The sequence below is a fragment of the Lonchura striata genome, chromosome Z (assembly GCF_050655825.1).
Source record: "Lonchura striata isolate lonStrDom1 chromosome Z, ASM5065582v1, whole genome shotgun sequence".
In the NCBI taxonomy this organism is placed as follows: domain Eukaryota; kingdom Metazoa; phylum Chordata; class Aves; order Passeriformes; family Estrildidae; genus Lonchura; species Lonchura striata.
This window is the reverse complement of record NC_140740.1, coordinates 51,123,360-51,144,377: the sequence shown is the minus strand read 5'-3', so window position 1 is coordinate 51,144,377 and position 21,018 is coordinate 51,123,360. Positions and strand designations below refer to the sequence as shown.

At 37.1% G+C, this 21,018-nt stretch overlaps 1 long non-coding RNA gene across 1 annotated transcript in view; it reads left to right on the top strand.

The window, feature by feature from the left end:
• LOC146763816 (uncharacterized) overlaps positions 1 to 17,035 on the top strand; it is a 47,983-nt gene extending 30,948 nt beyond the window's left edge. Inside the window, exons 2-3 of the long non-coding RNA XR_014951564.1 lie at positions 3,711 to 3,844; positions 7,580 to 17,035. This is a non-coding gene — a long non-coding RNA (uncharacterized LOC146763816). The remainder of the gene's footprint in view (positions 1 to 3,710; positions 3,845 to 7,579) is intronic.
• The last annotated feature ends 3,983 nt before the right edge of the window (positions 17,036 to 21,018 follow it).

The window sequence follows — 21,018 nt, the reverse complement described above, 5'->3', positions numbered from 1 at the left end:
TGAATTGTCTGTTAATTAACTTCCCTGTCCCTACTTGAATTAGGTCTTGTCTTAACAATATAAAAACCACTAAAAGAATAGTCTCTTAAGCAATCTCATCAGTTTTCATGAAGGGCAAGTCTCTATTTTCGTACCACTATTACTAAGTTTCATCTATTTTTAAGAAGAAAACACATACAAGATTTTTTTAGTTTGTTGGGTGTTTGGACTTTGGTGGGTATTTTCTTTGTTTTGAGATTTTTTTTTTTGTTTATTTGTGGCTTTTCCTTACTTAGAATTGTACTACTGCTAAAGTAATTCTCTTTTAATTAGGAGGTATTTTTTCAGTACATTTTCACTAAATACAGTGTGTTCCAAACACTGCTGTCTGTGTCTTGAAATAACTGCCAACAGATTGCAAAACTGCAATGAAATAAATTAAGAAACTGAAAAATACCTTAAAAGACATTTATATTTGCAGGAGGACAGTGCCATCAGCTAATCTTTATACTTCATATAAAAATACACTAAATTATACCCTTAACCAGTCCAAAAGTTAGAAATATTTTATTAATATGTAACTACATGATAGGGGTATAAATTTATATTTTTAGAACAAAAAAAAAATATATTTTTCAGCCCATGGCTTTTGAATAATTCCCATGGCTTCTGAATAATACAGATGGACATAAATGAGAGTGGATGCAGCCCTGATGCCAGATGAGTCACACAGAGAACATCTGGGAGGGAGGTGAAACAGAAGCTTCACCCACTTGGCATCATCCCAGGCTGAGGAGAGCTCCAGCTGGCCTGTGTCTGCTTGCATGAGTGACACAGGCAATGACACCCCAGTGGTGCCACACAGGCATGTTTCTCCTGTGGCTTCCAGAGCCCACCAAAAGCATTTACAGAAGACAGCACCTACCAGTGGACCATAAAATATCTAGTACTGTCCAGATACAGCATCATTTGTCACCAAAATGGGTTGCTAAAGCATAAAAAACTCATACATGAAGCATCTCGCCCACCCCCAAGGAAAACAAGTAACAAAACCAAAACCCAGAAGGGAATCATAGCAAATACTTGTCTTCAGAGCTGCATTTTTCCTTTAGACTTGAAGAGAAAATTATTATAACCACCTTCCTCTGATCTTAAATATTTTTTTTTCCTTAAGAAACAACATGCTTTCCTCAAAAGCAGAAGCAAAATCCTCTCAAATTAATTTGATTTGTGATCCAGAAAAATGAAGAAAACAGCAAGCTACTCTGAGTTCACAACTCTTCTCCAATATGAAAATTTGTCTTAGATTGCTCCATCATTTATCAAACTACTGGCAAAGTGCTGTAAGCCTAGCCACATGGACTGCAGGGCTGGAGTCCTTTACTAACATAGCCTGTTGTGTACTCTGGGCATCTCACTTGCTGTCTTGTAAATCCAGTGTCATTCTACTCCTACAGCTTTGCAAAACAAAGAATATTTTAAAACAATACATTTGATTATACAGAGCTAACTAAAGAGGGATCTGATTATCAGTAGCAGATATTACAGCTAACATTCAAATGCTAATTTGGTTTCAATGTTCTTACTTAAATCTGATAGAACCAGAAAAATGCTAAAGGACAGAAATGTTGAAGGTGTTTATCTCTCAGACAAGACTTCAATGTCGGCTTCATAGGAAGTTTTTGAAAAGTGGAGTGTGGCACACTTTGGATCCTTTCCTTGTGTTTTTCTATTTTGGATTACTACATAAGTATGGCCTGCTCTTGGTTCTATTTAGACTAAGGTCTGAGGTGAAACCTCACTGTAAACTCAAATAGTACTGGGCTAACATACTGAAAATTGGGCAGGAGAGAGAAGAAAAAGAGGAGGCAAAGAGGAGATTAAAAAAAAATCTTTGTAGATGTAAATGAAGAGATAAGTGAAGAAAGAATCAAGGACTCTGAAGATTCAGTCTGGAAATTGTCCTGGGCAACCTGGTCTAGCGAAACATGTCTCTGACCATGGCAGTGGGTTTGGGGAAAAAAAAAAAAAGGAAAGGAAAAAACTAAAAAAGGAGAAAAGATAACTAGGCATTTTTTGCATCAGACATAACACGTAACAACATTTATTATACAGTGAATTTCAAACAAGATACAGTCAGTCTTAAAATCCTCTGACCCCAGCATTTTGAAAAATATTTTCAGGATTTCTCTAAATTTACTATCATCTAGTCCTAGAATAAATTTTATGGCTCTGATTCTATTGTACCAAGGAGTGGATATTTTTTTAGTAAGTAATTGAAATTGCAGTACCTAAAGTTTATTTTAAGCTTCTTGATCTTTTCTGACTACCTGCTAACAACTGAGTGTTGACATACAAATGTTGAATAGTCCCACAAACAGCAATATAAGTAGTTTCTGAAAATAGCATGGTTTGTTTGTTTTCCCTCCATACCCTTTGCTAATTTTCAAAAGTGACACTCAGCCATGAAAACAGCAGAAACCCAGATCTGTAGGTGACTCCAACTTGAATGGAGCGTTGTCAACATAGAATATTTTAGTCCGCAGAGAAATTGGAAAACAGGAAAAATGCAGTCTAGCATACCACAGAAGGGACATTCAGTATCTTGTATTGGATGGCATGATTTTAGAAACCTGGTTGTCTGTTTTTATTTGCAACTCAGAAAACCTTTCTCAGGTCTTCCTCAGGGTAGGTGGCATCATCTCGTTAACAAAGTGGTCTGCACAGAACACCCACAACTGCAAACAGATTTGTTGAAACCTAACTGCCGTTGTTTCAACTGTCTAAAACTAACTTAAAGACCTTCTCTCAGATGTGATTTTAAATTATTTCATCTTCATTTCTCTAGTGATTATGTATTGGATAATTTTACAGAGACACGCACTTTCAAAGTATTTTAGGCAACAGAGAGCCCAGTGCCTTCAAGATATCTGTCACTTCAGGAGCTGGAGCTGCTCTCCTTTCCAAGTTCTTCCAGAGGACAAGATTGCAATATTTACATTGGCAACCAAAATGCCTTGCCACTCAAGGCAACACAAGGAAAAAGGGATAAAATTCAGTAAATTTCCATTTGAATTCGATAGGGCTGTGATTTTATTACAGATTGTGGTTCCATCTTTGCTAATTCATCTCTCTGAAATTGTATTGAGCATACAATACACATGATCCATAGCTGAATAAGTGACAGTATAGTAAATAATAGTTTTCTGTCTCTTCCTTCAAAATATGTGCATTTCCATAACAGCACTTTTCTAGGAAAGCAAAGAATAGGGCTTTGATATTCATGAGACAAAAGCAGTCTAGGATCTTCGAAATGCCTCTGTTGACCGAGGTTTTAAATCAATTAGATGTTACTGCTTATGAAACATTTCCACAAAGTAGAATTGTCTTATAAGGCTTGCTTTAACATTTTTTATTCAATATAATAATCTAATCTGTAAACTGCTGTTATGAATTAGTGATGCATTACACAAATGGAGGTAATTTAGAGAAGCCCACTGATCACCAACAGGAAAAATATCTGTGATGAGCCTGATATTTCCTACCTTGAAAGAACAACCATAATATTTCAAAGATGAGTGGTATTTGTATTTGAGTGGGACACAGTATTGATAGATGTAATAAATTCTATTTTAAAAGGAAGACTTTGATGCAAGAAAAATGTTTTCTACAAACCTTTACACATATGAGTTCTTGAGAATATTAATGCATGTTCTTTTTTTTTTATTTAGGCTCAGCTTATCAAGATAACAGACTAAAGAAAAAGATCTGTCATGACTGAATAATTCATGTATTCTGTCTTCACACTGAAGCGATACACAGAATAAATAAATAGACTCCACAGCTTGGGGTAGTTGTGAAGTGGGTATGTATTGTCAGCGCTGACACAAGTGGGATCGCTCTCTGAGACTTGTGCCCTGAGCCTCAGTCTGACCCAAACCTTTATTCCCAAAGGTGTTCCATATGCAGGACATTACACAACTGTCCTGCATATTCAACCCCTGGCCCTGCCTGCCCTCGCCCCTCATGCTGAATAGGTCCACTCCCTTCTGTGCACGCGTGGTTTGCTGTGGTGGTCCTGCAGGGGTCTCTGGTGGTCTCTTAGGCTGAACATCGTGGTTTTCTTCATGGTTGAACTTTTGAACTTTTCTCCTTCACGCGTGCGCTTTTGGTCCTTTGGTGTTTATCTGAGTCCCATCTCTCAGTAGGCTTAGGGACAGAGGAGCCTCTTTATCTGGGTTCTTGGTATCTCCAGTCTTTATGCAAGAAGCTTCATAAATTCGCATTCTCTTATGCCCTTTTGTACCATGGCACAGGTTTCTTAAGTAAAAGGTTAAAATTCAACACATAACTCTACAGGCTAGAATATAAATGTTTAATTCATTTTGTTAACTTGAGTGAACTCAAAAAATCTCTGTTTCAACATAAGCAATACACAAAGATTAATAGAAAGAGCAGAACCCAGGAGTATGTTGGTTAAACCAGGCTATGTAAGGCTGTCTGGCACCAAAACATGATCCAATTTTCAAGCATGACTCCAACCCCTACCTTGTAATAGGCATGAACCAAAATATTCCGTCAGCCAAACAAAAAATACAGAATATTTAAAAACAAGATCCAAATTCATAAGACCTATTTCTGTTTGAGGCACAATAATGTTAATATGCTAATGAAATTAATTTTCTGATGCAATGTAATTGACTTGATATATTTCCTTTGCTAATGATATCTTGTCTGTCTGCCATTAATTCCACAGCATAGACAGGAGACACTTCAAGGTAAACACACTACCACAGCAAATTGCTGAGACAAACTGAGAACATAATTAGCATCATGCAAAATGCAGGCAATCCTAGACTCTGTACATTTTTAGAACAGCCTCCAGGTTTGTACAAATTATTTCAGGATTAAAGCAAATACTTGTTCCAACAGAAATAAAAAACACAATGAGGAATGAGGTTACGAGTCCCTACAGAGTATTAGCACCTTCTCCCAGCTGCTGGAGTGCAATAAAAAGGAAAATTATGTTTAATTCACTATGAAGAGACTCAAGTGTGGCTAATCTTATATATATTATTCCAATAATCGAATACGATTCTCTTCATCAGGCTAGCTAGTACAATCTGAAGCAATACATTCAGTTATTTTCCCTGCCTTTTGTGGAGGCGTATGGAAACACTGAAAATACTGGAATTTAAAGAAACTGGCTTAGGTGAGCTGCACTGAATGTTTGAAGGATAGATGGTTGTCTGTGGCTGTCCTGATCTTCCTTGAGCACAGCCATCCATCCTTGGGCTTTTGCAGCCATTTGTAAAGTCCTTGGTTGCAATTTTACCTACATGGCCACACAGACACTGACAACAGCGGTTCCTCTGCTCTGAGAGCATAAATTCTACCTGTAGGCATTTTTCCTCCATTGGCTGTGAATCCTAATCCGGATTTGACCAGATATGTTGATGGGCCTAAAGGTCATTTACCAAGCAGAGTTGTTCTGCTATATCCATTTGGCAATCTTGAACACTTTTCTTTCCCATTTGCTACCAGAACATTACTTTTGGAATAATTTCCTCTAGAAATAATCCTTTCAGTAATTTCCAAAATCACATGCTTTAAGGAAACAAATATGTGCATTTTTTTGGTCATAATCTTTATTGAGATATTAGTTCCCACTGTGATTCTGGATCAATAGCCAGCCTTCCTGGAATACAGATGAGCGACAGGAATTTTCTTCAGTAGCTATCCAGCTCTTTTATGAGATTATGGATATTGCAACATAATTACTCTGTTAATAATCAAATTTGGCCTTCCATAACACATGACTTTCTCAAATTTGAGAAATGCCCATTTTTACCATCTTGACATTCCTGTTATGGTTCTAACAGGTTTTAAGGAGTTTGTCTATCTAATTACCAAGTACTGAGTGGAAATCTTCATCTTGAAATGATAATAAGAGTATTATTAAGGGAAAACAAGGCATTCCTTCTCACACAAAATCTTGCCTCCTTGCTAAGGGATAAATTCTGAGTAATAAATTTTTTAAATAGTCCTCTGTGGAACCTTCCTACACACTGTAGAATACTTTGCAAAGTTTCTTCTATTGGATTTATAGTGTCAGTACATGGTAGAGAAAGCCATGTGAAACTGAGATAAGCACAAAAATAACTTGCCTAAAATACCAGCCTTCTAAAACCAAAGCTACAATCCAGCTCACAGTGAAGTAGCCAAGCTAACAGTAACAACATTCTATACTTCCATTTTATACTTCCCTTGATGCTAGGAATTTTCCACATTATGAATCTCCTGCATAAAAACTTGCTGTCCACTTAAACCAGGAAAAAAATACCCTACAACTAATGACAATTCTAGCTCCAGTGCCCAGTTTTTATTAGAGTTACAGTGGAAGAGCATGTCAAAACCTTGGGGAAGCCCAGACACACACACACTTTTCATACACCATGGGCTATGTGGACATGAGTTGGCATTACACAGTGGTAAAGCCCAAGGAGAAATGGTGGCCATTTGCCCTCTAGTTTGGTCAGAGCACAAATAGAAGCATGAGCAGCAATAGCAGTTCATGAAAGCTGCAGAGATACACTGGCTGCAGCTATGCTCAGTGATCCATCCTGATGCTCCTGCTATCCTCCTGGTGCTGCACCTTCCAAGCTGGAATTATCCTTTCCCTTTGCTCTCTCATACCTTCACAGATTTTCTTTTACATGCCCTCTAAAACTCATTTCTGCATCAAAACCTGCCTCTCACTGTGCATGGTCTGGTTCTTAGACAGAAGAGTTAGACTAAGAACATAGAATGAGAATGCACTGGTCATTCCCAGGGATGGGAAAAGCCACACCTATAGTTTGGAACCACAGATTTAACAGACAGAGACAAGAAACAGAAGGATTCTGCAGAGATTGCCTGGTCCTGCCCATGGCATCTAGCCAGAAAGCTGCCCAACCTGTTCTCACCACAAGGCTTCAGTCAGCAAATCTCCGCAGTTTGCCTACAGAAACATATCAATTGCTTTGCTCTGGTATCCAGAACTTTTTCCCAGTGTGCATTATGAATTTCCTTTGCTGCAGTTCATGCCCACTACACCAGATAGGCTTTAAAAGATACAGGATCTCTTGCCTCTCCCACATCTCCCTCTACAATCTTCTGCATTTATACATTTATATTTTTTTCTCAGTCCTTTCTTCCTTGAAGTAGGAATCTCTACTTCTTCAATTTTTTTATTTTACCCATAGTTCAGGCTTCTTTTCATAACTTATAAGATATGCAGGATCTCCTTGGGAATCTCCACCTTGTTCTCATATATTTCTTGAAAAGCAAAGCCTGAATGAGAATGCAGTACTTTTGCTGAGGTCCTAAAATGGCTCTCTGTTTTCACTAGTTTTGAGATGAAAAAGGTTTTATAGGGCTAAAAGAATGATAACACAGTCATTCCATGTCTTTTCTCCACTGTTTTCTTTTACTAGAGAGGCATTCTTGTTCATTATCTGTAACACTTGTGCCATTTATATATTACCACTTTTAAGTAAGATACTTGTTTAAGTTTTGGAAGTTTTACCACTGAGTTAATACTTTCTTATCTTTTCTGCAGAAATCCACAACTTTAAACATGCAATATAATCAGGAGAGATTCAATGTAAAATAAGTATTACAAGGCAACAAGAAAATAGCTACTGGAAGACCATTAAATACATTTATTTGGAGGATTTTCCTTCTGGCAGTGTCTGCAGCAGGGTGAAGATTCTGCTGAATCCTCCAGAGGCTTTCTGTTATGGACAGATGACCAGAAATTCAGTGAAAAAATTTCTACCCATGGGAAAGTACAGTTTCATTGAAAACTAAACATTACGTGTTGATTGATACTTTTAGTCTGATCATATCACAATAATGTTGCTGTTTCAGTAGAGGAAAATATATGTCTGACAATATAAGTATTTCAAGTTGACTATCTTAATATTGAAATATTGACTGTCTTAATATTAAAAAAAAAAACCCACATAATTTAATTGATCTGAAAAATTAACAGCTTTTCCTGAAACTTCATTTGTTCATCATTGTCATCCTCCTCATCTAATATTGTCAGCATCAAATACTCCACGAGGCATGAATTCTAATGTTTTAAAAATTTTGTTTCACTGGAAATCTTTACTATCTGTTTTAATTTAAATGGAACAAATTACCCACAGAATGGAAATTTCAGCTTCCAGCCACCTCAAGCACTGTGATTTTGTAAGGAAGTAGCTCATTAGAAATTCTTTGTATTGCTTCTTGAATGTCTGGAGTTAGTTACAAGGCTTGATATATATTTTTTCTCAATTACTGTACATTATTAATTCAAAGCACAACCAAATGCATTTCTGAAATCCAACTTTTTGCCATGATGAATATTTAATATCTTGACCATGTTTGTCACCATTACAGAAGAGAGTAAGCCAAGCTAAGCCTGGACTCATGGCCTCACCCTCCCTGCATGTAAGCAACAGCACTCAGCAGCTGCATCTCAAACCAAGTTAAGGTGTTGATTTCATTCCTTTTTGTTGTTGTCATGTTACTTTTCAGCAACTTGAACCAACTGGGCAAGCTGGCTGTGTAGATGTGTGAGACTATATCTGGTGTTATTATTTGTGTGTTTACCATTCTTATCATACACATACAGTCTTGTATGCAAGCTCTTTCCACGTGGAACAACTGAGCCAACACTCCAGAAATCAAATGTGTTCTGAATACCTGGGAAGCCAGTTGTTGGTTTTTTTTCTCATTTAATTTTGCAGTAAGTTATTCTATGGAAATATAACTATAAATACACTTTCCTTTTCAGCATAATCTTTCTTAATTAAATGCAGATAAAAAGTGAGTTGTCAGCACTCCCTCATCTGTCAAAGGAGTGCCTGCCAAACCGTTTCCTTTCCCATCAATGTGAGCATAGCTTCTTCATCATATATACAGTTATTGTGTATTCAGACAGAAACAACCTCACATTTGGATTCACAATTCACACTGTGTGTTTGTACCAGGAGTTTACCAGATCAGAGATGCATTCAGTCCCATTCTACCTCAGCCCAATATCAGCTTCTAATTCCTACTTCCCCTTCAGGTTTCTTCCTGATTGCTCATAATCATTTTATTGGGGATCTAATTTGTTCAAGTTACCTGAGGGCTGTGGGTATGCTGTTCTACTCATCAGGATAGTTATGCTGAAGGCAGTGAGACTACTCCTCCGCTTGACTGCAGGCACAAGGCTGAAACAAATCCAGAAAGCTCAGCAGCTATTACGGCAAAGCCTTTATTACCATTAATACCTTATGCAAATATTGCATATCACTAATTGTGGAAGGTAATAAATGACGTTCCTTCTTGTAGTCCAAAACTACCAAACTTTGCCCCAAAGGCATTGAAGGCAGCACAGTACTGAATGTCCCTGCACCAGTACTGGGAACTGTAACACCCATTTCTGACTCTCCAACTTTTTTATGTAATGCAGCAGAGGATCAGAGATATTGCTTCTTTCCCCTGTAACCAGAGGGGAAATGATGGAACATTCTTTACAGTAATTTATGTCAGCCATGTACGCATTTAAACCAATAAAAAATTCTGCCAAATATTCCTCCAAAGCCAAAGTGTGCTCTTGAGGAGATTTCATATATTTTTTTTAAACAAAGCCTCTGTAGAAGAATCCAGGTAATGCTTTTGAAGTTATTATGCCTGAGAGTCACATATGATAGCCCCTGGCTCTGTTAGTGTTATTCATCCTCTATACTGAAGTCTTCTAACTTGAGCAAATTTACATTGGACCAGAGCCTGACACAAAATATTAGCTCAAATGTAAAGAACTTGTTTGGGTTTGGTGGGGGAAATATTTACTGAAAACAGGGGTTTTTAAATGTTGATTGTGATCAGTATAAATTAATATTTAGATTGTTTGGAACTTTTTCACTGTAAAAGAGAATCAATCAAACTATAAAAGAGAATCACTGTAAAAGAGAATCAATTATGAACCTCATCCTAATTTTCTAAACTTTTATGTTTATCTTCGAGCTAGTTTTTAATGCCTGCTGTTTCTCAAGACTTAGCTATCATCAGAGAAGTCTCATCACTCAAAGGGATTAAAAATAAAATCTCAAAATCAATTTGAGAGATTAAATATTTTTCTTTAAGAAATATGTTCTATTTTGCCCTAAAAACTCTTAATTATTGAAAAGACACTTTAGAATATACTGGAAAAAATTCTAAGTGTTTACATTTTCCATTTTTTGATTTTTTTCATTTTTCATTGTTTGATTTTCTATAATTTATGGCATGTAAAGTAAACTGTTAGCTGTTTTCTCATAGCTTTTCTCTGTTCTGGCAGTTTGCATTGTTCAGAACCAGCAGAGAATCTGTTAGTGGCTCAGTATCTAAGGGCATTCCAACATGCATGACCCAAGTAAACAAGGAGGGCTACCAAATAGCCCAGAGTAAGAAAGTTATTTTTTCACTGGTTGGAGTAAAAATGACCAATGAATTCAACTGCTATGGAAAGAGCCTCACCATTGAGCCTCAGCTCTAAGGTATTCTGTTCCCAACGCCTCTACCATACTTCTGGGGTATTTGTTGTCGTAATCAATTTGGAATCACTTGAATGAAGCCTGTGCTTCAGGAGAGTATTATCTGATATTTTGGGCATGGAGAGAGACTTTACAAAACATTCAGAGACAGTTTTGCTATTGCACAGTCATTCACCTGCCACTTTTATCAATATTATTTGCTCATATTTACATTCTTCATCTGTTTTATCACCAAAGTCCTTACTTGCACAGACAAACTCAGTGATGGTATGCCTGAAAGGCAAGGAGAAGATAGGGCCTTATATAGTGCTATCACCAAACCATAAATAAAAAATGTTATATGCTATTAAACTATAAATTCTATAAATAATAAGTCATTTGGATTATTATCAATTTTATATCAAATTCTGTCTGCATATAGGTTGATATTTTGGTGTATTATGCTTATGTCCGGAAAATCTGACTCCTCATCACTTGTACAGGCACCTTCTCTATGCACCCTGTTCTGCCTCACTGTATTTAAAAAAACAGACTGAGAGAAAAGGCTGTGTTTCTTCAGACTGGACTAATATAATTTCTGTCCTCAGGTCATTATAGAGGAGACTGAGTTGAATCTTCTCAAATGTGCATAGTGAAAAGATGGGAAATGGACATAGGTCACAATACGGGAAATTCCTGAGGAATATATTTGAAAAATATATACTGATTCATTGAGGGTGATTACATGCTGGAAATTATGATTTTTGAGTGATAATTTGTTGTATGTTTGTCATTAGCATATCCATTTTTTAAGATAAATGATTCTTCTAGACTTTATTAAGTGTGCCTTTACTGAAAAAGGAGAAGGCAAGTATTTTTCTCATAACCCAACTATAAACCAACAGAATCTATGATCGGCACCTCTCTTTTTGAGCAGTCAAGCTACAAACCTTTGTGATTGCCCTGAGCTTCCTACAGGAAGATGGAAGGTCTTCCTGCAGTGCATCCCAACCACAGTAAAATAACCAAGATAAGATGGAAGCTTCAGTATAGGAGAGGTCACTGAGAGCCAGAATGGGCCATTGTCTAATCAGGGAAAGATGCCATATCCTATACCTATTAACAGTTAGACAAGGAATTTGTTCTGCAACAGTTCCAGAGAATTTGTGAACTCTGGGCTGAACAGACCAAGCAGGCGCAAGCACTTCCACTAAAGGGGACAGATGAATTTTTCTTCAGGTTATCCCTTCCCTTTCCACCAATGGAGCATAAAGTGCCCCGGCTCAGTTCTTCCATCTTTCCATTTGGGATTGATTCTTACGAAGCAGTAAAGAGAGCAGTGTGATAGGATAAGTTGTACACTGACTAAAACAGCGATATTATGGATTACATGGCTATCTTTTAATTTCAAATCAAAAATACAGTTTTAAGAGACCTAAACTTTCGCTGATATGTAAGCAAACGTGTGCATTTTTCTCAGTCCCTATTTTTCTCACTTAATGAAAACAGAATCTGAACTTTTTTTTCTAGACAGGTTATTTCTTTGAGATTGTTGCAAAAATGAGCTTCCACATTTTCTTTCATAATAATAGTTTCAACCAAAGACAAAAAATATCGCTTTCAAGAATCAGCTTAATACATTTGGTAACTTCTCCAGCTTTTCCTTGATGGTAGTAACTGCCAGATGCGGAACTCAGAGTGCCTTTGGATAAGTGTACTAAGACAAGAGAGCTTATTTAAATAGTCCCTTAGGGGGAAACCACTTTAAAACAACAACAACAAAAGTACTGACATTTAGCAGCTTCTAAATTTATAACTAGTTTAACAGCTAAAATAATTCTACTTGGTGCTGTTTTGACAGATGATATACAATAACATCCTACATGGCAAGAAGGAACACATACTATACAGTGGGATTTGAGCAGTTAAAAATCCATGTCTAAACTGCTGTATCCAAATATTATACATTTCCTATTCCCCTTGGGTGCAGAATTAGCTGTAAGCTCCAAGGACATGCCAGAAATAGCAGAGCATCACAAAAACAACACAGCAAAACTCCCAGACCCCAAATCCATCTGAATGGGTAGTTACCACAGACCCTGTCAACTACTCTTCTGTAACTTCCCTTTTATGAGCTTGAGCTTGGAAGAGCTAAGAACAAAAGCTGATTTTGTTGCTCTCTTTTAGAGGCAAAGAAATCATATCCCAGATTAATCCCAGGGAATTTTTCCACTTACTTGAAATAATTGTTCATTAATTCCCAAGAGAATCCATACACCCTAACTTTGCTTTTCCTGGTTGGAGATGGGAAATGGGAATTAAATTCCCATTCTGCTTCTGTTCTCCCAGAGCAGTAGATGTTGTTTTTCATGTTCCACATCATAGTGTTAAGGCTGATCTCACAGTTCAAATATAACCGGACATGAGTTTATAAAAAATGAATACTAAATATGGAGAACTACACGTAAAATCACAATATTTTGGAATACATGTTTTCTGATCATAGTTGCAGAAAAACCATTGAAATATGAAATGAAGTGTATATACTCACTGTTTTTCTATTAATATCTTGGGTTCTATTCTGGGAGTTATATGGAGATATCTGAACAATGCCTATACTCCTCTTAAAGTTTCCCTAATATGTAGGAATATATCTGGTGAGTTTTGTTGCTGTAATTTTTCACCCTGCTAAAACACACCTCAAAGTAGAAATGTTTCACTATACAAGAGCAGGCAGACACATCACATGAACATTTCTTCTGTACTGGGAATCCATTTGTGAAAAACAAAATTTTACCACTCCCCGAAAATAAGTTACAAAATCTTCTACAAAAGGTTATGGGAGAATGAGGGCTATATATTCTAAAAATGAAGATCACTTGACAAAACTGTAGGGAATAATCTCTGCTCTGGGAAGACACCAGAAGGTGATTCTCTTGAATACTATTTTACTTCTATCCAACATATCTGTAGAATGAACACACATTGCTTGCATTCTATTCAAACCATAAACAGTGTTGTCTCTATTCTAACCATAAACAGGTGTTAATAACTTCTCTAATGCTCTGGACTGTAGTGGGTCCCCCTCATATCACACAGATGATATGAATATTCCCTATCAGCTAGGGAATATAAACCTTCATAGCTTAAACATCTTCCAGTCCAATGCTCAGTCACCTCCTTAAAGTATGTCATGCCATACAATACAAACAGAAGAGATATAGTCTATTTCATACTTTAAAGGTTCTCTTATGCTTTTACACAGTCCATTTTATCTTCTTACACCCCTCCTACTCCTGCTCTTCTGGAGTCCCTCTCCCAGTTCACATAACATCCCAGGAACAACCTACTCAGTTCCAAAACTGAGATTCTGCTCTATTAGTAGCACAATCTGTTACTACTGCCATGAATCAAGCAAAGGTTTTCCACTGTTCTCTTTTACTTGCTTTCAATGAGTGCATTGTTATCTCCTGATGAGAGGTATAGACTGACCACAGCAGAAAACCAGGCTTGAAAACCACTCTCAAGCCTTAATTTGAGTGGTCTTCAAGGCCATTGTTTCCAAGCCAAATCTCAACACCCTGATAGAGAGTAATTTATTAGACTGTCTAAAATTAATTAAATAAGTCAAAGGTGACTTCTAATGACTATTTTCAGAGCATGAACATGGCTAATATTGTATTATATTTCATAATGTTTTATTAAAAAAATCTAACATTTGTTTGACATGATGAGAAGATACAGGACAAAGAGATGGTAAAAAGATGTACCAATTGAAATACTTCATCCTTATTGTGGTTGTTTATTAAAACTGTGTTAAACCTAGTGGATTTTACATATTCAGCCATGTGGAATATTGCCCCTGAGACATATTTAAGTTGGTTTTGAAGGCTCTAGTTAGAAGTGAAGCAATTTCTTTGCCACCCTAAAATACCTCCTGTGCATCTTTATCAAAGTGCTCTTGAGTGATATCAGAAACATTGGAAGGTTTTAAACCCAGTGATATTCATCACTCCCTTAATAAACCTCCAGTGAGGTAGACAAAGAATGTGGATACCAAGTTTCTTCATATTGAGTCAATGGATTGAATGCTCTAAAAGGCAGTTTGGGACAGTTAGGTGGTCAGATATGCTTGAACTACCTGATGAAGCCAATTTATCTCCGACGTTCAGGAACTCAAAGAATCCTTAACATGGTCCTCCAAGTTAGGCACTGTACACTCCCCTTGCTGGCATTGCATGTGCACCTTCATTACCTCCTGGCCTCCAGGAGCACCAGTCTCATGCTACATCTTTGGCATCTCCTCCCAAAAAGTGCATAGAAAATTATTGTTCAAGAGTAAACTATATGTGTAATTTAGCTGATGGTAGGACACAAAAGAGAAAACTGATGACATAAAGAACAAATTTTAATGCCGGTAAGTATTTGTGAATTTGGAAATCAGGATACTTGCATAGCCCCTCCCCAGAACTTTCTATAGGATGGAAACAGAAATGCTGACTTGCTAAACTTAGCAAAACACAGTGTTGTTTCAAGGCTAGAGCATTATAAATCAGAAGAAGTGTTTGTTTTCTCTTCATCCTACCTGGCTGCTTTTTCAGTGGCATGTAACTACAAACGTCAAAGTCCAGGGTATTGCAGCTGTTCTTTAACCTCCTCATTTGATAGAAATGCACTTCAAGAGTATTTTTAATTTTACAATTGTGACATTATGCCTCTTTCACCTTAGAGAATGCTGATATAATTTAATTAAGTCAATGTATTATGAAGGCATTAGATCTTTAAAGAATAATTTAATGATATTTGCATTTAGTAAGTCAGTTATTATTCGAGGTTGGAAAATTTTCATTGAGGTTTTTGTTCAAGTATTCTGAGGGTGAAAAAGAATATGATCCCTTCTTCAAGTACACAGTGTAAATTCTACTTTATTTCAAGCTCTAATCCTGTGAGAAAAAGTTAAATTCAAAACATTTAATTCAGGACATATACATACATGGCACAAACAATGGATTGTATGAGCACAGCTTAATGATTCTTTTAGCAAAGTAAGTTTATTTTTAAATAATGCCAAGTTATCTTCTACCTTAGTTTTCTGCCTGCAGATGGCAAGGACAGGACAACTATATTTTAGTAGGAAAATACTGATATTTAGAAATGCAATTTACATTTGTCTTGGTTCAGTCAGGAGGACCTCATCATTTTGAATGTGAGTATGATTATGAAAATGCCAAAACAGAAATGAAAATATATATTTCTAATTTTAGAACCCTGATAATGCAGTTTTGGCCTCCACTTAGCAGACAACTTGCAGCAATTTTAGATAGCATCACCATTTACATTTCAGTTCCTCCACTTAAAATAAAAGGCCAATGCCTTTTTGTGTTTCATGTTGTAACTAAGAAAACCAAAAAAACCACCCAACACCAACCAACACCTCACTTATAAAAGAATTTATTCAAAATAACAATGCCAAAGCAAAAAGATTTCTTTCCAGATAGCAATTTGTATTTCTATGTATAAAGCCAAGTTCTGCTATTTTTAATCTACTGTTAGGAAGCCATACTAGGTATTAAGAAACACCAGGTTCCACAAGACAGATTTTTTATTTTAATGGATCTCTCAAAGCAACACAGAATCTATTCCTCTAGTTAAAATGTCCTTTTGAAAAAAGGTCCAAGAAATGCTGCAACTGAGTATCAGTCTCTTTGACAAACTTGTATGTCTCTTGTGAATGTCATAATATGCTGCTTAGTTGTGAGACAAAAAAAAACCTGAATATTGAACAAGATTTTTTTGCCAAATAAATATTTTAAAGATGATTAAAGTGTCTTAGCAGGTAGCATTATAAATAAATGTGGCTAAAATTCTATGTCTTGATTTCTCCTTTTTTAAAATGCTTGTCTGCGGTGAGTGATGTTTCTCTAAGGACTTGTTGGAATTGTTATATGTAGTAAACATAATTCGTGCCATTCCTTGTATGAAATATGTAATATTGGATACTTATTAGATTATGCTCGTTTGTATTAGAAACCTCCCCACTCTCGCAGGTGAGACCTGGTGTATATTTGAACCCGATTTACAAATAAAAGGATGTGGCTCAGCCAGGAGATGGACCATGTCTGGAGAGATATGGGGACCCCAGGTGCTGATCATCGCATAAATGACCAGAAATGGATATCAAGGGAATTCTTGGGCAGATACATGTGAATGTAGTGTTCCTATAAACTTCATCAAGGGATTCAACAACTCTGGACACTGAATTGTTCTTCCTCATCACCAAAAAAAGAAAATCTTTTTAACCTATGGACTCTGAATGGAAGAAAAGACTGACTGCTGAAATCTTGGCCTCAGGAAGAATTTTTCCTATAAAAAAATCTCTTGTGCAAGGATGGAGGTGTGTGGGCATAGGGGATGACTCCTTGTCACACCCCCAGGGTCGATCCCCAGGCTGAGCACTGTTTGTTTTTTTTTTTGTGGCTGGCTAGATAGAATTTGACCTCTAATAAAACTATTTTTATTTTTAATTTGGCTGAGTAAATTTCCATTTATAACAATCTTAGTGACCCTGACATGATCCGGTTTGGGGGTATCCAGGGGGTTCCCCTATCCTCGATCCAGGCAGCGCCCCTCTGAGTTCAGTGGCCAGACAGGACAGAGGAATTCTTCAGAACCAACCAGATTCCAAAAAGCTGCAAAAGCCACATTAAGGAAAAAAAAAAAAAAACACAGGCCCCGAGCTCTCAGAATTCAGAGTTAAATCTCCAAGGCTGCAGCAGCAATTCTTCACTCATAAAATTGATGTACATGAAGAATCTACGTGGGAAAAGGAGCCGTAAATATCGCGTGGTTGGGTGGGGCGTGAGTGGGTGTGTGAGATGTGACATAGTCGCGATGCGAGAGCAGACCCCAATAAACCGCAGTTCCACTAGCCCGCAAGGGAGGTGGTCGGCTACGGGGGAAGCGAAAGAACTAGGGTATACTCACAACACACTTACGACCTGAAACTCGGAGAGTTACGGGGATCCACCCACGAATGGGTCGGGAGAGGGAAGGTACGTTCTCATGGACTTGAGAAATTGGTAAACCTCACCAGCTCTGTGCTCGGGGAGCCCAGGAAAACAGGTAAAAAGAGAGCTCAGACATCTTCCAACCAAAAACTCACAGACCAGTTCGCCATGTGGTTACTAGATTGCAAGACTCGGTCGGGGACAGATGGATTTAGACACTTGGTAAGACTCAGTCTGGGACAGGATTGAAATACACATTTATCACACGGGTAACTGACTTCTTGGAATGGCTTGCAGACACTGACTTGGAGAATAATGTAAGGAAAACTTTTAAATATGGGACAAAAGAACAGTAAGGTGCAGGGGGAATCTCAAGGGAAAAATCCTAAGCCAGGAAAGAGTGAACACCTGGAAGCAAGAAAAGGTAAGCATTCAAAAACAAGAAAGGGGGGAAAAGACGAATTCCCTGAAATTCTGAGGGAAAGTCCCCTGGGTTGGATGTTAGAACACTGGGCAGACTGTTCGGTGAGATGGAAGAGGAATCGAGCTATTTATCAACAGTCAGGTGTGGGGGAACAACAACATACACTGAGCGCATGCTGCCCTGTACTAGCACAGTGAGTAGTGTACAAAACAAAACACACACTTCTGACAGGAACCCATCTTATTCTGGACATTCATGTGTTTACTTGCATTGATCTTAAATAAATTCTTAAATTAACTTTTGATACTATAGTTCTGGAAATGCTTTTCTGAAAGATTTTCTCTGGGTTATGATTTGTCTGTGTTTTACAAAGTTGTAAATATCTGAACTGTAAAAATCTGAACTGTGATTCATCTAAAGACATTTAAAGATATGAAAGATATTTATCACTTTTTAAAGATGACATTACAATATCTCTTTATAAAACTAAATGATATTTCACTACATTACCCAGCTCTCATTAGTTTGCTTTTTTATTTATCATATTAAGAATCTTTTCCTAGATATGCCTGGATTATAGGAGATGAGAAACTACCAGACCTTATTATGACTCTGACATTTTGACTTTTATCCTATTTCATGCTGTGGGACACCATTGTCTTAAAACCAAAAATCTCTCATTGCAGTCAGTGTGGTGAACTTGACAGAATGGCAGAGTTTTCAAATGGCTGCATTCCTGCAATTGTGTAATTCCTGAAATTCTGTGATACAGTATGGACAGCCGCAGGGGAAAGTGTGCATAGCTCTGTCTCACTGACCAGACTATTTGCTGTGTTGTGAACTATAGACCAAGAAGTTTCAAAGGCCAGTTTAACAGTCACAAATGCTCAAGATACCATGGCTAGAGAGCTGTCTAGTTAGGGTGTGTTCCACCACTGGTGTTTAAATCCATCATTTTTGCTCATATGACTCTTCAGAATCATGCTGGGGTTTTCTTTACTATTCCTATAAGCCTTTCACCAATGGAAAGAGTTGTCAAGGAAACAAATTTTTCAGATTGCTGTGTTGTCTGGGAAGGTAAATTCATATATGTTGATGAGAAACACTGAAGGTGGATACCAGTGCTTTTTCTGCAGCTGTAGTTACTGTAAGCATGCACCCACAAACTTTTTGTCCCTTTCCAAGATATACCTGTCTGATTCCAGTACTTACACTCAATAACATTCATAGACTGTGAGATTCAGGACTCTTATATGATGCATTTCTTGATTAGTTTTGTGCCTTTGAACAAAACCTCTGTTTCTATTCTTTTCTCTTCCCCCATTTCATGAAAGAAAATGCAGAACAAGATTTACATGATACCTGTCTTTCTGAAATATGTTGGCTTCTGTACCTTGATTCTGATGGTAGGAAAATTGAAGAATCACAGAATGGTTTGGGTTGGAAAGGACCAGTAAAGATCCTCTAGTCTAACTCTCTGGCAATCGGCTTAGACATCTTCAACAAGAGCAGATTGCTCAGAGCCTTCTCCAGCCTGGCCTTGGAAGTTTTTAGTGATAAGGCACCCAGAACCTCTCTTGAGCAACCTGTAACAGTGTTTCACCACTCTCATAATAAAAAATGTATTTATAATATCTAGTTTGGACGTACCCTATTTAGCTTAAAACCATTATCTTTGTTGCTAAAAATCCCATGAAGGGATTTTGAAAATTCTGACATACTTGAGGCCCTGAGAGTGAAACAATCAAATTATTTTAAATGCAGTACCAGCATTCTTATTTGGCAAATACAATGTTTAATAGGGTTTGATAATTTGAATGATGTAATTAAATTAAATCTTGTCATGGGAAAGTGCTCAACATAGCAAGAATTCAGTGGAAGTAGGAAATTATTTTTAAAAATTCACTCACGAGTAATCAGTTCCTGATTTGTGCTAGGAAAAACTAAAAATGAACTATCAAACAAGCTTGAAGGTCATGGCTTGTAATGCCCACACCCTTCTCCTCCGTATAATCTAGTGCAATGATGACAAAAAATAATAAGACCCAACCTTTGACTCTGTAACCAACAGTTTTGATATTTTTATTTGGCATCTCTGTATTCTCTATGGGCTTTGTTTTGGCTGTTCTGAACTTCACAAAATTGAAAAATAGTTTCAATTTCTTGAGAAAAGAAAAAGCAAAACCAAAAAAATTTGAAAGTTTCTTGTCAGGAGTATTTCCCTCCATCCAGTGAGTTTACCACAGGTCTAATTTTGAATAAAAAAATATTTCTTTGGAAATATGGAAATATTATTCTATTGAGCCAATTAAAAAGTGACAAAGATTGTCCTGTGCCATCATTTTTACCATCTTATAGAGTATTTTGCCTTGCTATTATCTGTAGCCCTTCTATAATCACTCTGGCTGCAGCATGCTGTGACAGGGTTCAAATCCTTTGGCTTCTCTTCTTCATTCTGTGTTTGGAAACTCATGAAAGTTCACAGATTTTCCAAAACACACAGCAGATATGAACCCCTGCTTTTCACCATGGAGGGTGCCCTGACTCTACAGGAGCCTGCCCCAAATCTATAGTCCTGTGCATAAACCTTTGTTATGGTGACAGCTTTTAGTGAAGCTGAAAATGACCACTTAAAGGACTTATCTTGAGCCTAATGAACATGCTAATCTTCTTCTAGACCCCAATATTAAAGTATTTTTTTTGTCTAAGCACCACAGAGGTCAAAGTGAAAATTACCAAATCCTTCAAAATCTAACACCTAAAATCTTCTCCTACTCCCTAGAAAAAAGCCACAAGTAGCTTGTCTTCATTAGAACAGCCATATCAAATACTCACTTTCCTATGAGCCACTCTGTGACACTTCAAATACTAAAGCAGATGAATATTTGTGTTGCTTCAGCCTCACAGATCAGTGGCTTCTTCAAATAAAACAAAACCACAACTTCAAATGCAGTGAATGTAAGGCTGGCCCATGGGAAAGTTTAATTGCCTGGAAAGTAGACAAAATAAACTTCTAAAAGCTTATCAGTTTCCTGCTAAAAATAAAATAAAATACACCTATAGAACAACCCTTCTT